Source organism: Gallinula chloropus, assembly GCF_964237585.1.
Source record: "Gallinula chloropus genome assembly, chromosome: 23".
In the NCBI taxonomy this organism is placed as follows: domain Eukaryota; kingdom Metazoa; phylum Chordata; class Aves; order Gruiformes; family Rallidae; genus Gallinula; species Gallinula chloropus.
Window position 1 is genome coordinate 495,520 of NC_140108.1, and position 14,339 is coordinate 509,858.

Sequence of the window (14,339 nt, forward strand, 5' to 3'; positions counted from 1 at the left end):
ATGTGCTTAATAGCTTGTTCCAAACCCACGTGGAAGAGGACTGGCTAGATGGAGGCACTTCAGCTGGAAAATATGGAAGCAATTCAAAACAGCATCCTTCCTAGATCTAAGTAGGGGGAGACTCTTATTAAGCTCACACAACTTTCTAAGGAACAAAATGCAGTTAAAATGATTCCTAGAGTTGTAGAAAGCATTACAGGAAGGTTGGCATTTACGCTCTACAAATGTGCTCTGTGAACATTCATCCTCCATTTAATGATAGCAGTTGCAGGCATCGTTCAGCCAAAAAATGAGGTTTTTCTATAAGTGAATCTGATTCTAGATCTGAGTCATCCACTGCAGCTGCCTGGCACCTCTTTGGTCCTGGCACAAGTACTAAATATAACATTCTTTGGCATTTTTAGATGGAATGAAGTAAAGGATTTCCCTTCCCTGTAATGCTAGGCACAACGAACTATTGCAGTATTTAGCCCATTTAGTTATTTGAAAATACTAAGGGCTATATTCTTCTCCTGATTATACTAAAGTAACACAGCTGAAGTGAACACCACCCTCCAAATTGGCAGTTGTATAAACAAGAGTGGAATCTGGCCAGAGATGTTTCTGATTGTATTATAGATTTGTCAAAACTTGAGCTCTTCTATATAACGGTAGATATTTTTGTTAAAATTAAAAAAGACATTTATTACAAGAGATTTTTGGAATAGTGCAGGACAGCTTTTTAGGACAAGTATATTTTTAAAATATTTGTAATGGAAATATTTTTTTAAAGCTCTGTGTATTTAAAGTATTGTCTAGAGTAGCTGTGAGGGCATAAAGTAATAATGTAATAATAAACAATCTTAAGGACTGTATGCTATTATAAAAGCATTAGAGCTGATAAAAAAGTACCATCTATACTGTAAATGCCATTATTCCTTTACAAACACTCTTTGGTTAAAATACTGCCTTGCTCAGTTCATATGAATGGTCTTTTACAGCCAGGTAGTTCCAAATCTTTTGTGTCTGTTGTGCTGATGTTCAGGCAGACAGGAGTGAACTGCCCTCAGTGGGGTAACGTGGTCCAGCAGACAGGGCACAGGATTAGGACTCAGGACTCCAGAGCGTTGTCCTCTCCCAAACGTGATCAAGTAGAAGCCCTTCAGCAGATCCCTGTCTGTCTGTGCCTCAGTTTCACTACCTATAAAGCAAAGACCATCATAGCTATTGATCTTTTTCAAGTGCTTTGAGAGACACAAGTGGGGGGCTGGGAGCAGCATTCAGCCGGGGCTGTGTGCAGTGGTAACACATGTGAGGCTGAAGCAGATGCTGTGCAGTGGGTCTGATCTGATCTCACCTCAGTCTGACTTCACCAGCATCAATGGAGCTCCTCCTCTGGCTAATGGAATCTGCACCAAGCTGAGGTCAAAGCCAGGACCAAGAGTGTTTATTTCTCTCAGCTCTGCAGCTTATTCTATGCCATTTGATGCTACTGGTGTTAAGATTATTATTCCTGAAAACACACTGAAACAGAATTAAGTAGGACAGGGAGAGGCTATCCTGTGTCAATGCTGTCTTATTCTACTCTGATTCTTTAAGAAAACTGAAGTGAACACGATTTTCACTGTGTAGTGCCATGATTATAAATAACACAAATATATTTATAATTTCAGTGTGGGCTTTCATGTTTATTTGTGTGGGTGTGACAAAAGGAGGAAACCCCGTGCCTGGTTCTGTCATCATTTATAAGCAGGGTTTTGCAGTATGGTTTGGAAAGGCCCAACTTGTTGCCTGGTGCACTCCATGAAGTACATTCCCTTTGCAACAACTACGGATCTGTTATCAACAGCTTTATATTTAGAGCTCTGCAAATTGTTCAGTCACGGAACAAGAAACTGGGTCAGGCTTTTTTGTCTGGGGGTTTTATCATCCACTCAAAACTTGCAACCAGTTAGCAAAACGTTTGTCCTACTAAACTTTCCAGCCTGACATCAGTGAATGCTTTAGCAAATGTCTACCTTTCCTTTGGTAACAGATCTATGGGTTGGTTTGTTATCCGGTGAGGCTGAGTGATTTTTGCAGAGGTCACATCTCAAACTCAACTGTTTTGACTGGGTTCTGCTCTTACTTGCAGGTTCATCCTACTGTGGTGCCTCCAAATGAAGATCTAGATTTGTTTATAGTCGGTAGCTTTTTGTTCAACCCAACATAAAGCCCTGAAAGCACTGATTGTGTTTGGAACTTGGCACCCCTCAGAACTGCAAGGAGCAGACCAAGCTGACACCCACATAATCCAGTGCAAGCTGAAGAGTGAGGCTTAGTAGAGCTTTATTTATGAACCTGCCATTCTGGATGCACCATCACATCAAAGGGATTTTGCAATGTATGTTTTTTTCCAGATAAGAAACTTTGATGATGTTTTCCCCTACTAAGTCATGTATATTTCATAACTATTGAACTCATCCAGCTAGAAATATTTATCCATTGTAAGCATCAGCAGTTGCATACTGTTGGTATTGATTGTGCATAATTCTAATTGCTAGTAAAGGAAACAGAACTTGGGTTTAGTTCTTACTGGGATTTTTCTTATTTTATATAATCTTCAGAGCAACACATTCCCCTGCTGAAATACTGCCAGAACCAGTGAGCACCTCAATGATCCCCTGCAAAACTTTGAAAGCAGATTTTGCTGTGCATAGAAAGTGGCCCAAAGGGCCACTTATTACTGCAGTTTTACTTCCACAAAGGGAGGAACGTGCAGAAAATCCCATCTCCAGCTTTGTGGACACGGGATGTCATCGTGTACGAGGCTGTTGCTGTGGGTGGGACCGGGTGAGAACGCGCTCCCTGCTCAGCCTGCCGTAAGCGCCGTCAGAGGAGCCAAGTCACAATGGTGCCAAGTCTAGGAGCTGAATTTAGCTCCCAGAGCAGTACATCCCAGCTCAGGAAGCACTGCCTGGAAGGTGACTGTGGATGTGCAGCAGCGAGTTTGTCCTCATTTGCAATTTTCCTTCTGAAATGGGGTTACTTTAGTCGTGGCATCTCTCACTGTCAGAAACAAGCAGGCATTTTACCTGCTTCAAGGGGAAGGAGAGATACTATGCATGACCCAAAGAAAATGCTGCAGCCTCAAAGAGGCAGGAAGCAGCTGTCACATTGCCTGCAGATATGTCTCCTTGATGAAATGCTGGGTCTTGGTATGTGAGAGGATCCAGAAAATGTGCAAGAAAGCAAACCTGCATGATGTAATTGAGATAGTCTGGTTTTGGGTGTAATGGTATAAAAACTCTCTAATCCACAGAATATTAAAATAAAGACCACCTGAAGCGACTGTCCAAGCCTAGCATTTCATCCATAGCCAGCCAGCATCTTTCTGAGGCAGCTTCCATCCCTCTGTGAGTCTTACTCAGATGTGAATATTAATGGATCAGGTTTTAGGGCAGCGTAAAATGTCCTGGGAAAGAACCTTGAAGGGATGATTCTGGAGGCTTGTGAAGAGGAGCATACTGCTTGCTTACCTCATGTAAAGTAGAGGGCAAACCATTGTACACTGCCAACTAAGATTTAGCCTGCCACATTTAGAGGTGACCAAAAACGGTTTCATCTTCTGGCTGTGGGAAGAACCATGTGTGGATAGGGAGAAGGTGTGTGTGTGTATAACAATACTAGAGCTTGCTATAACTATCACCCCTGTAGACAGCCTCAGTGGGACAGCTGAAGCCTGATGGGGATGCTGAGCCCAGGACAGTCCTTCATCCCCAGAGGAGGTTCCTCTGTGCTGGCTTTCAAACCAACTCTGTGCAGGACCTTTTCCTGATTCAGCATGTGCTGCCTGTCTCCTCCGTGAGTAAATTACTGCAGTTTCCAGGGCTGCTCACTGGCATGTTTCTAAGTTCAGCCTGTGTCCCCCAAAATAAAGGAGCAGAGCTTTTGATAGCTTGACCATTCCTTGGAGAACGATGTCATTTGTGGTGTCACCTGTTTTACCAAGCACTAGTGGCATCTGAAATGTTATCCTGGGGAGGAAAGTTGGGATTTGACTCTTTATTTTTTCCTTTTCCCCCCCTTATTGTTTCTTTTTTTCTCCTGGTCATGCTACTCACCAATAGCTAAGGAAGGTGCAAGATACAAGTTCTGTACACCACCTCAGAACCTCTCCTTAGCTGGAAGAATGAGCAAAAAAAGAAGTGAGGCTTGAGCAGGAAAGCCAGCTTTGTGACCTCTGCTGAAAACCTAAACGTGATGCAGTCCAGCTAACTGACACTCCAAGGAGTAGATTGCTGGTGTGTGTGTGTGGGGGGGGTGTTGCTCTTTAATTAGGGCAAGTGTTGAAAGACATTGCAGTAGGAATAATGTTTGGTCTTCATGGTGCTTAACAGGGAATGAAATGACAGTGGATGTGTTTCACAAATGATTCTGGTCTATTTTTGCCCACCAGTTTTTCTCAAATTGAGAAACCATCGTCCTCCTAAGAGTAGATTAGGTTTGCAATCTGCAGTGGGTTAAAGTATTACTCTTTATCCTTTGAAGATCTGGCTTCAAATGTGAATTTGGGTCACAGGAGGAAATGACCAGAATAAATCCCTTAAGGTCATTTTGGTCAGTTGGGCAAATGTATAGAGATGCCTTTATTAACAATATGAACTGTGCAGTTGATGGGATGACTCTTCTCTGAACTCTAGAAGATTCCATGTAAATATGGCATTTGGCTTTAAAAGCACAAGGCCCACATGATGTGGCTGTGCTGTAAATATCATTAAAAAAGGAAATGGAGGCATAATTGGATTAAGGATAAATATTTTTATAGCTCACCATTATTTCTGAGTTTGTTACTTAGTTGGGTGCTTACCTGACTTTTAACTTTAACTACAGGTTAAAGCCTGTGTACTGGCAGGGGAGTGTGGGATATTGGCTATAAATCAGTACTAGTTACGTCTTTAGAGCTGCAGTGTCCTAACTAATAACCTGAAAAACTGGCCTGCCAGGGCTGATTCACTGTGCAGACCCTTGTTTTGTTCAGAATAATGCAGTTGCCTTGTGATTGTATCAATTAGAAAACAAAACTAGTTTGCAGCTTCAAGAGATGGGAGAAGGAAATGTTCTCTGCGTGGCTTCTCTGCTTTCTTCCCATGGCAAGTCCTAAATGTTGCATTTACTGACCTCAAGTAAGAGTTTGGTAAAAAAACAGCAGAGGAGCAATATATAAATATATTCTAGAAATATATAGGGTAACTTGAGGTTGGAAATTCTCAAAATCCAATTGTAAATTGCTTCCCAGAGTATTATAAATAACGTTGCCAGTGCAAAGTTAGATATATTGTCTGCAGCTTCAAAAACCTTCTTTAAAACAAAAATTGGAAGAAACAGCTGCTTCAGGGGTTATTCAGGCTGGGGTGTTTGGGGGTTTTAACAACCAAGCTCAAATAAACCCTGCAATGTAGGGTTTTCAAGGAAAGCAAAAGTGTGCTGACCATAAACGTTCTATGATACGGCAGGAAAAGCCTCTGGGTTTAACCTGGTCCGATTGACACTGTTCCTTGAGGGAACTGGTTTCATTCAGCAGAGAAGTTTGTATTGTTTTCAGAGGGAAGTTATTTCATGCAGGTGGATTCCTTCAGCATGGGGGTGCAGGGGGTGGGTTATCCACACTGAGCAGCGTGGGCTTTGTGGGCCTGTGCATCAGGGGAGTGATGGCTTTCTGTTTAACCCCAAGTCTGCTCTGACAAAGGAACTGCAGTTTTGTGTTGGTCTGGGTGCTCATGTCAGAGCTGGATTAGTTGGGATCCATCCCTTACCTCATAAGGATAGGTAGGATCCATTAACTTCACTGCTGGGATGTGCTGACTTAGTGGAGATACTGCCTGGACAGTGGAAACTCTGCTGACATGTCTGTGTGTGTGTTTGTTCTCTGTGTTTTCAGACAGAAAGAGAAGGTAACTCTGTGTGGGCCTTCGGTGGTGTTGGCCTGGCAGTAAGCTGAGTTGGTGGTCTCTGCCTTGGAGGGTGAATGCTAATTTTATTTAGGATTATAGATGGCATTATTTGGAGGTGGCAGACACTGTGCACAGAGAGGCTTCTCCAGGTTCCTTCTGGATTCAGGGGATTGTCACTCTGCTCTGTGAGAGGAGGATCTGACCCTCTTAGCAAAACTTGACTAGCTTGGGAGCAACACACAGGTTGTCACTCTGAGCACATTCCCTCTATCTGATAATCACTGCACATCTATGTCCTAGATTGATGATGGATTCATAATGAATGTCTTTAACCTCAGCCTAGCCCAGCCATCTGCTCTGTGGAGCAAGCTGGCACTCCAAAGCCATGTTTCCCTTCAAGGTGTCTCCTTGTAGTCCTACAGAAGGAATAGTGAGTCATCTCTTCCCACAGGAGTAAAGCAAGATTGTAACCTAGCTCAGAGCCAGTGCCCAGGAGGAAAGACAGGTTGTAAGAGCTCCACAGTCAAACAGCTTTGCACTGAAGAGGATAGAGGCTTCACAGGGCAAGTAGTATAGATATATGTATGTCCTCAGCAGGGGCTGGAGTAGTGATTACGTTATCCAGGCTTGTGAGGGGCCATCTCTAGAGCCTCTGTGGTGCTCCAGTCATGTTTTGGGGCAGAGAAATTGGGTAGATGGTGCCTATTTTGTTGTGTTCCTCTTACTGCAGACTTCAGAGCTATTTATTACTGAGCACAAGCACCAGACTTCAGTGTTACTGCTTCTCAGCTGAATCATGCAGAGACAAGGGGTGCATTAGGTATGGGAGTGCTTAACTTTGATGGTGTATGAAGGGAGGGATGTTCTTGCACATGGGATTTAGTCTAGGTGATCCTGCTCTGGCAGGGGGATTGGACTAGTTGATCTTTTGAGGTCCCTTCCAGCCCCTAACAGTCTGTGATTCTGTGATGGGATTGATGTTCTGATTAAAAACAAGATGCTTTTTCTGGATGAAGCCATTGGAGAAGTAGCTCTGCCATGCTGGTTTAATTGATTACTTCTCCAAAGGTTACAGCCAATGATAGAAATTTTAGACCAGTTGCTTGGGTTTGGTTTGGGTTTAGATGATCTTTGGTTTAATAGATACTTGGAAAAGATTTTAAGATGTGGGGTCATTACTGCTATCTCATTTTCATCCCTGCAGCATCCCTGGGTACAGTTTGTTCATGGCACACATGGATGGGAGCACACTTCAGCAGTGTGGTGTGTGGAGTACTTTACATACCCCTTCCACCCTGCTAAATGCACAGAACCTGAGTCATACTGTAGTTTGTCTGTAAAAGCCATGGTCACACAGGGAGTCCAACAAACCTGGGTTTCAACAGAAAATAGTGCATTCAAATTCACCTGTTATTTCACCACTTTGAATCTTTGGAAACCAGATCTAAATCACACAGGGGCTGAAGGCTCCCCACCACTCCCTACTGTGTAGGCTTTTATCAAGCAGAACACCTTTGGATTCTTCCAAGGACCTATGGTCTCTGTATTTATTTAAGGAAAGCCTGTCATTCAGGTAGTTGCCTGTTTGCCCATCCTGAAGTCCATCTGTTCTTTCCTTAGATGCAGGAATTGGGGTCTCACTGTCAGCTTTCACTCTTCTGGCACGCCTCCATCCCATACCCCTTTTGCAGCAAGGTGGGGACCCTGCCCCACGTCTACAGGCAACAGGGGGAGCCCAGTGCTCATTCTGCCTCTTCCCTTAACATTCGATTCCTGAGAATTTATTCTGAAACTTTTATGGCAACTGCCCATTTTTCTATTTAACAGGATGGCTCAGAAGGGGAGTGTCAGTGAGGGTGCTTATTTCATCAGGGGAAACGGTTTGGGGGTTACAAAACTGCTTTCCACCTTCCCACTGTTATAAAGAATGAGCCTTTGTCAAGTCTGGGGGATTTGGGGCTGTTTTCTGTTGCAGCACTAGAAAATTAGGGACGTCCAATCTTAAAAGGAAAAGTATAAGCAGCTTTGTCTCATCAAGTGACATGTAAGACTTGTCTGTCATTTTTTCCGTGTTCTTTACCAACTGATCTCCCCTGCTGCCACCTTCAGATGAAGTGATTTGACATGGATGGGATATTAAAGCTTTAAGACAGGGGTTTAAAATAAATTAAATGCTATCAGGACTGTAATAGTAACAAGCTGTTGTGTCTGCCAGCTGGACAGTGGACTTAATCACTCAGACAAATCCCACTTTCCACAGCACTGCACTTGCTTTCTCTACCTTCTGCCCTTTCACCAAAGTTGCAGCATAAACTCAACGCTCCTGTGGTCTCTCCTGGAGCTGTGGAGGGAGAAATCTTTCTCTGAATTGTCAGCACAGCATGTGCTGTACAGTCGAGTCTGCTTTACCTGGAACATGCTTTCTGAAGTCATGCATGGCATCTGGACAGGCTGGGAAGTTGGGTGGGTAGAAATGGAATGAAATACATCAAGGGCAAGTGTAGAGGCTTATGTATGGGAAGAACAACCCCAGGTACCAGTATAGGTTGGGGACTAGGCTGTTGGAGAGCAGCACAGAGGAAAGGGAAGAGGATGACCATGAGCCAGCAATGTGGCCTTGTGGCTAAGAAGGCCAATGGCATCCTGGGGTGTATTAGAAGGGGGGTGGTTAGTAGGTCAAGAGAGGTCCTTCTCCCCCTCTGCTCTACACTGGTGAGACCCCACCTGGAATATTGTGTCCAGTTCTGGGCCCTTCAGCTCAAGAAGGATACAGAACTCCTTGAAAGAGCCCAGCACAGGGTGACCAAAATGATGAAGGGAGTGGAATCCCTTCCTTATGAGGAGAGGCTGAGGGAGCTGGGCCTTTTTAGCCTGGAGGAGACCAAGAGGTGACCTTATTAATGTTATCAATATATGAAGGGCAAGAGTCAGAAGGCTAGAGCCAGGCTCTTCTCAGGGATGACAGCGACAGGACAAGGGGCAGTGGGTGCAAGCTGGTGCAGAAGAGGTTCCATGAGTTCCATTTTCACTGTGAGGGTGATGGAACCCTGGGACAGGCTGCCCAGAGAGATTGGGGAGTCTACTTCTCTGGAGACATTCAAACTCTCCTGGATGCATTTCTGTGTGACCTAATCTAGGTGATTTTGCTCTGGCAGGGGGTTGGAGTAGATGAGCTTTCAAGGTCCCTTCCAACCCTGACCAGTCTGTGATTCTGCTGTACTTTTCACAGATGCAAAGCAGGATTTGTCACTGCTGACTTGCAGGCTAGTGCTGTCGTTCAGAGGGGTTCCAGGTACCAGCCAGTTCATCTCTCAGAACTCACTGGTTAAGCAAATTATTTCCAACTCAGAAAACAACTTTTCAAACTTTTCAACTCTTTGAGTTACACTGAAGCTTTGTACCAAGTGTAGCAAAGGAGCTCAGGAGGACATCCCAGGGATGAAACTGAATTGTTTTGGTCAAGAAGAATGAAGTTTCTAGCTGTGTCTCACTTGGTTAAAAGAGCCGTTCAGAAGAGAACTGGTTTGAGTGAAAACCAGCATTTCCCTGGTTTGTGCACCAGCTGCCACATCAAGAAATGGAGTATTTATTCAGGTCTGGGTCCTCACTGCCACCAGTGCAGCTCAGTCATGGACAAGGCAGTTAACCTTTCTATTGTGTGTTTAACCATCTGGAAAATGGATATCATACTACTTACCTGCCCGACGCGGCGGTACAGAGGCTTAATTTTTAATCAAGCTCTGTTAAAACCCTGAGCTCACTGTACAGGAGATGCACAGAGAGGCAGAGTAGGTTTATTCTGATAGCATTGCTGCTGTAAGATTGACATTTCCAAGAGAAGTCTGTGGTGAACTAAACCAACGCTCTAGAAATAACACTGAAAAGGAAATAGAGTCTCAAGAAGCGTAAGAGATGTACTGGGATGGAGAACAGACTTTCTGGCAGTCTAGGGTTCCTTTGCTCCTATTAATTATACATGTGGAGCAACTTGTTAATGCATTTCTAAAGACATGTTGACACAAGCTCAGGCCTCTATCCTGGCAGGCAGTCTTTTGAGTTAATTTAACCCCAGGATCGGAAGGAACTGGACAACGTAGTTGAAGGCATTTCTATAACAACCACAGCAGACTGCTAGCACCAAAACAGATTTCCTGGGTCTGTGAGAGAGAACAAGAAGTAATGATACACCTTCGTTGGGAGCTTGTTATGAATAATTTCTGTAGAAGGCCCTGGCATTGCCTTTCAGGCTGATTGTCCGTGGAATATGACCAGGTATCATTCTCCATGTCATTTCTCGACCCCCTGTGCCCTCCAACAGTTCCAAAAATCATTATAAAAGTACTTCATTTTACTTGAGTCCTTCAGGAGGTATGTTTATGGCAAAATGCAGTATGGAACAGCCAACAGAAATGGAAACTAACAATTAACTATACTTTCACAGATTGCCTAATGTGTGCTACAGTAGCCAAACCTTACCTAATATTTTTAAGGAAATTGGTCAGTGTCAGATTTGCAGGCACAACCCCCCCATGAAATGACTGTAATTACTATTTTTTCTGCAGTAGAAGTGCAGCTGGGTGGTGTGAATCACAGAATCACAGAATCACAGGGGTCAGAAAGGAGCTCCAGAGCTCATGGGGTCCAACCCCCTGCCAAAGCAGCTCCCCAGCTCATATTGCACAGGGCGGCGTCCAGACGGGGCTGGAACCTCTCCAGAGATGGAGACTCCACACCCCCTGGGCAGCCTGTCCCAGGGCTCCCTCACCCTCACTGGGGAAAAGTTCTTCCCCATGTTGCTGTGGAACTCCCTGTGCTCCAACTTGCAGCCATTGCCCCTTGTCCTGTCCCCACAGACACTGAAAAGGGGCTGCCCATTTCCCCCTGCATCCCATCCTTCAGATATTGATAAACATTAATCAGGTCCCCCCTTAGTCTTCTCTTCTCCAGGCTGAACAGCCCCAGCTCACTCAGCCTTTCCTCACAGGGGAGATGCTCCAGGCCCTTCATCATCCCCGTAGCCCCTCTGGACTCTCTCCAGGAGATCCCTGTCTTTTTTATCCCAGGGACCCCAGAACTGGACACAACACTCCAGGTGGGGCCTGACCAGGGCAGAGCAGAGGGGGAGGATCCCCTCCTGTGACCTGCTGGCCACACTCCTCCTGATGCCCCCAGGATCCCATTGTCTCTCTCAGCCCCCAGGGCACACTGCTGGCTCATGGCCACCCTGTCACACACCAGGACCCCCAGGTCCTTCTCCACAGAGCTCCTCTCCAGCAGGTCATTCCCAGCCTGTACTGATTCCAGCAGATATTCCTTCCCAAGTGCAAGACTTTACACTTGCTTTTGTTGAACCTCATTCAGCTTCTTACTGCCCAGCTCTTCAGCCTGTCCAGGTCTGTTTCATGAGGTTTCCCTCTTTGTGCCATCTCAAACCTTGAACGCCGCTTGCGTTCTTTGCAACAGGATGGAGAACAGTGCAGCTGGAAACTTCCACAGACCAAACTGTGGCAATTTCTTGAGTATGTAGATAAATAAGGTGATAAAGAACACACACCTCAATGTGATGTGAAGCTATTGCAGGAGATGCAATCATTAGCTCACGAGATTTTTGTTGTCCTTTCTTCAGAGTCACTTAGAAAATTAGAGTTTCCAGGTAAAAAAAGACAACTGGAGTGGTGTGAATTAAACAAAAAGCCTTACTGGAAGACACATCCTCATTGAGTGTCAAAACTGTGCCCTTAGAAATACATTACTTTGATTATTATATGCTGCTGATTCATTTACAGGGAAGTACCCCCAGAGCATCCATATACCACTGTGTCACCCAGACAATTTATCAAATGAATCCTGAAAACAACCAAAGGACTGAAGCAACCCACTTTCTGAAGCAGCTCCTGATTCTGGGTGCAACTTGAGATGTCCTGAAGAACTTGACCTTAAAATGCTGAGCACCTGCTGTCTGGAAAATGCTAAAACTTGGGGGTGTCCAAATAACTTCAGTACATTTGAAAATCCTAAATTGTGTGTCATTACATCTTCACCTGAAGACCTGATCTCTTGTGTAACATGAGTTGCTGTGGAGAAAAGAGTTTTAAAATATAACCAGCAACATTATAGCCATTATCACTGTAACAGCTTTGGATTTTGTGGGTGTAGTGAGCTCTTTTTCCTCTTACTCTTCCTTCCCATCCTGTTCAGAAACATCCATGAAGGTTAAAGCTTTATCCACCAAGATATATCCTCTTCAGGCACAATGCTCCTAATCCATAGCCCAAACAACCCTGCAGTATTTAACCTGTAGCTTATGCTTGTTGCTAGAATTTATGGAGTTTACTGGAGTAATATTTTTTCTACTCTTTACTCAAAAACAGGCTTCTGGATAACCTCTAAGAGCAGTCACATCAGTCAGTGATGCTTGTCACTGTAAAATCCCCTCAAGTTTGTAGCATTCAAAGTGGTTTGGTCCATTTAAGCTACACAATGGTTCTTTTTTCCCTGACTCATTGACACAACTGTGGAAATGCCCCAAGAGTTTACTGGGCTTGTGACTTCACAGGAGAAGAGTTTGGGAGAAAGCACTGTGAGCTGTGTGAGTTCAGGTGAGAACCCTGTTCAAAGGATGCACCTATTGCTGCTTTATATGGAGCTCAGCTTGTGAATTCCAGATCTCTAAGGTTTCTTACAGGAAAAGCTTAGGAAACAGAAACATTTGGAATGAAGTGGAAAAGGATGGGAATACATCTTTCAAACCTGAAGGTAGTCAAGATCTGCCAACAGCCTGTGGGCACTGGGGACAAGGTCCTTCTCCTGGTGTTGGAAAGGAGCAGACCCCAGGCCCAGCATCATGAGACAACAGGACCAGATTTATCAGACATTTCAGGTGGGCTGAAAAAATCCAACTTTAATACCCAGTCAGTATTCCTGATGTGCTCACACCACAGACAGTAGCTCTGCAGCTTCCTCCTTCAGACTGAAGCTGTGCTCGACCTGAAAGAGTTAATGTTTTCTTGCTCTTTTTTTCCCCCCTTCTTTCTCTCTCTACTACTGGCTCAGAGCACTGGCTTTGCTTTGAAGGGCACAGCATACTGAGTGATGTTCACATGATACCAATGACAGCAGCATGATAAGCCTATTTCTGACAGTGTGGCAAATTACTATTATGAAATCCCAGTACATTTGATTGCAGAGTGACTTTCAGAAAGGATCACACATAGCAAGGTTATGAAAGGCTCAGTGTTTACTGCAGTAATGCTGACTTACTGGAATAGAATATCAAGAGCTCTTTAAATAAAAAACCTTGGGAGATTCCCAATTCATAAAACATTTGGCTGAGTATATCCAACCAAGCGTTACGCCTCCTGAAGATGAAAGGGAAAAAAATGATCAGCAAAAATCCTTAGTCTTTGTTTTCTGACAGAGCCCTGGGACAGGCTGCCCAGGGGGTGTGGAGTCTCCATCTCTGGAGATACTCAAGACCCATCTGGACGCCACCCTGTGCAATATGAGCTGGGGAACTGCTTTGGCAGGGGGTTGGACCCCATGAGCTCTCCAGGTCCCTTCCAATCCCTGGGATTCTGTGATTCTCTCCCTTTGGTGACTCAGTGAAATGTGTTTGCTGTACACTCAGAAAGGATCCTCCACTTGATGCTGTCCTTCCCCTCTGACATCGTTCGCTGTAGGCGGTTAGGGGTGTTCTCTCTCTCCCCTAATGCCTCCCTGTTCCAGACAAACGTCAGGATCTCCTCTGTCTGTACAGTGCCCAAGTTAAAAGAAGAGAAAGATTCAGATAAAAAAAAATGATGACAAAACAAAAAGTGGGAGGAGAAATAGGCAATTTATGGGGTAAGGAATAAGGGAAGTTACCAGCAGAAGCAGTGTATCTGCAAAATACCAAAGAGCAGTAACCCACCTGCTGAATACCTGTCAGGGTGTGTTATAACATGGAGATGGATTGTCCCTGTCCCAAACACCTCCCTTTTAAACTTACCTGTGGAGTAATGCAGTCAGGAAAATAAAAACCCCAGGCACTGAAGAGTTCAGGTGTACAGCAGGGTTTTCATCGCACCCATGGGCAACAAGGTATGTGCATGATGCAATAGGTGTTTTGTTCAATTATCAAATAAATAGGATTATTACTTTTTTTTCCCTAGGCTTTGTGGAAAACAGTTTTTGTTGATGTAACCCAGGTAGATCTGTAATTGTTTTTCTTCCTGTTAGTAATTACAAACCCAGCCAGTTGTGATTGCTGTGTTTGTAAGCGATGCTCTCACTGCTATTCTTCATCAGAGCTCACGTGGTCTTTTTCACCTAGAAGTGATTTATATGACGTTTTTTAAACAGCAAAGGAGTAAAATTTGTCTCCAAAAGCCCCCAAACACCTGTAATTTCTATTTATTAAGTAGTCTACTTCTTTTGAGCTAGGACAAA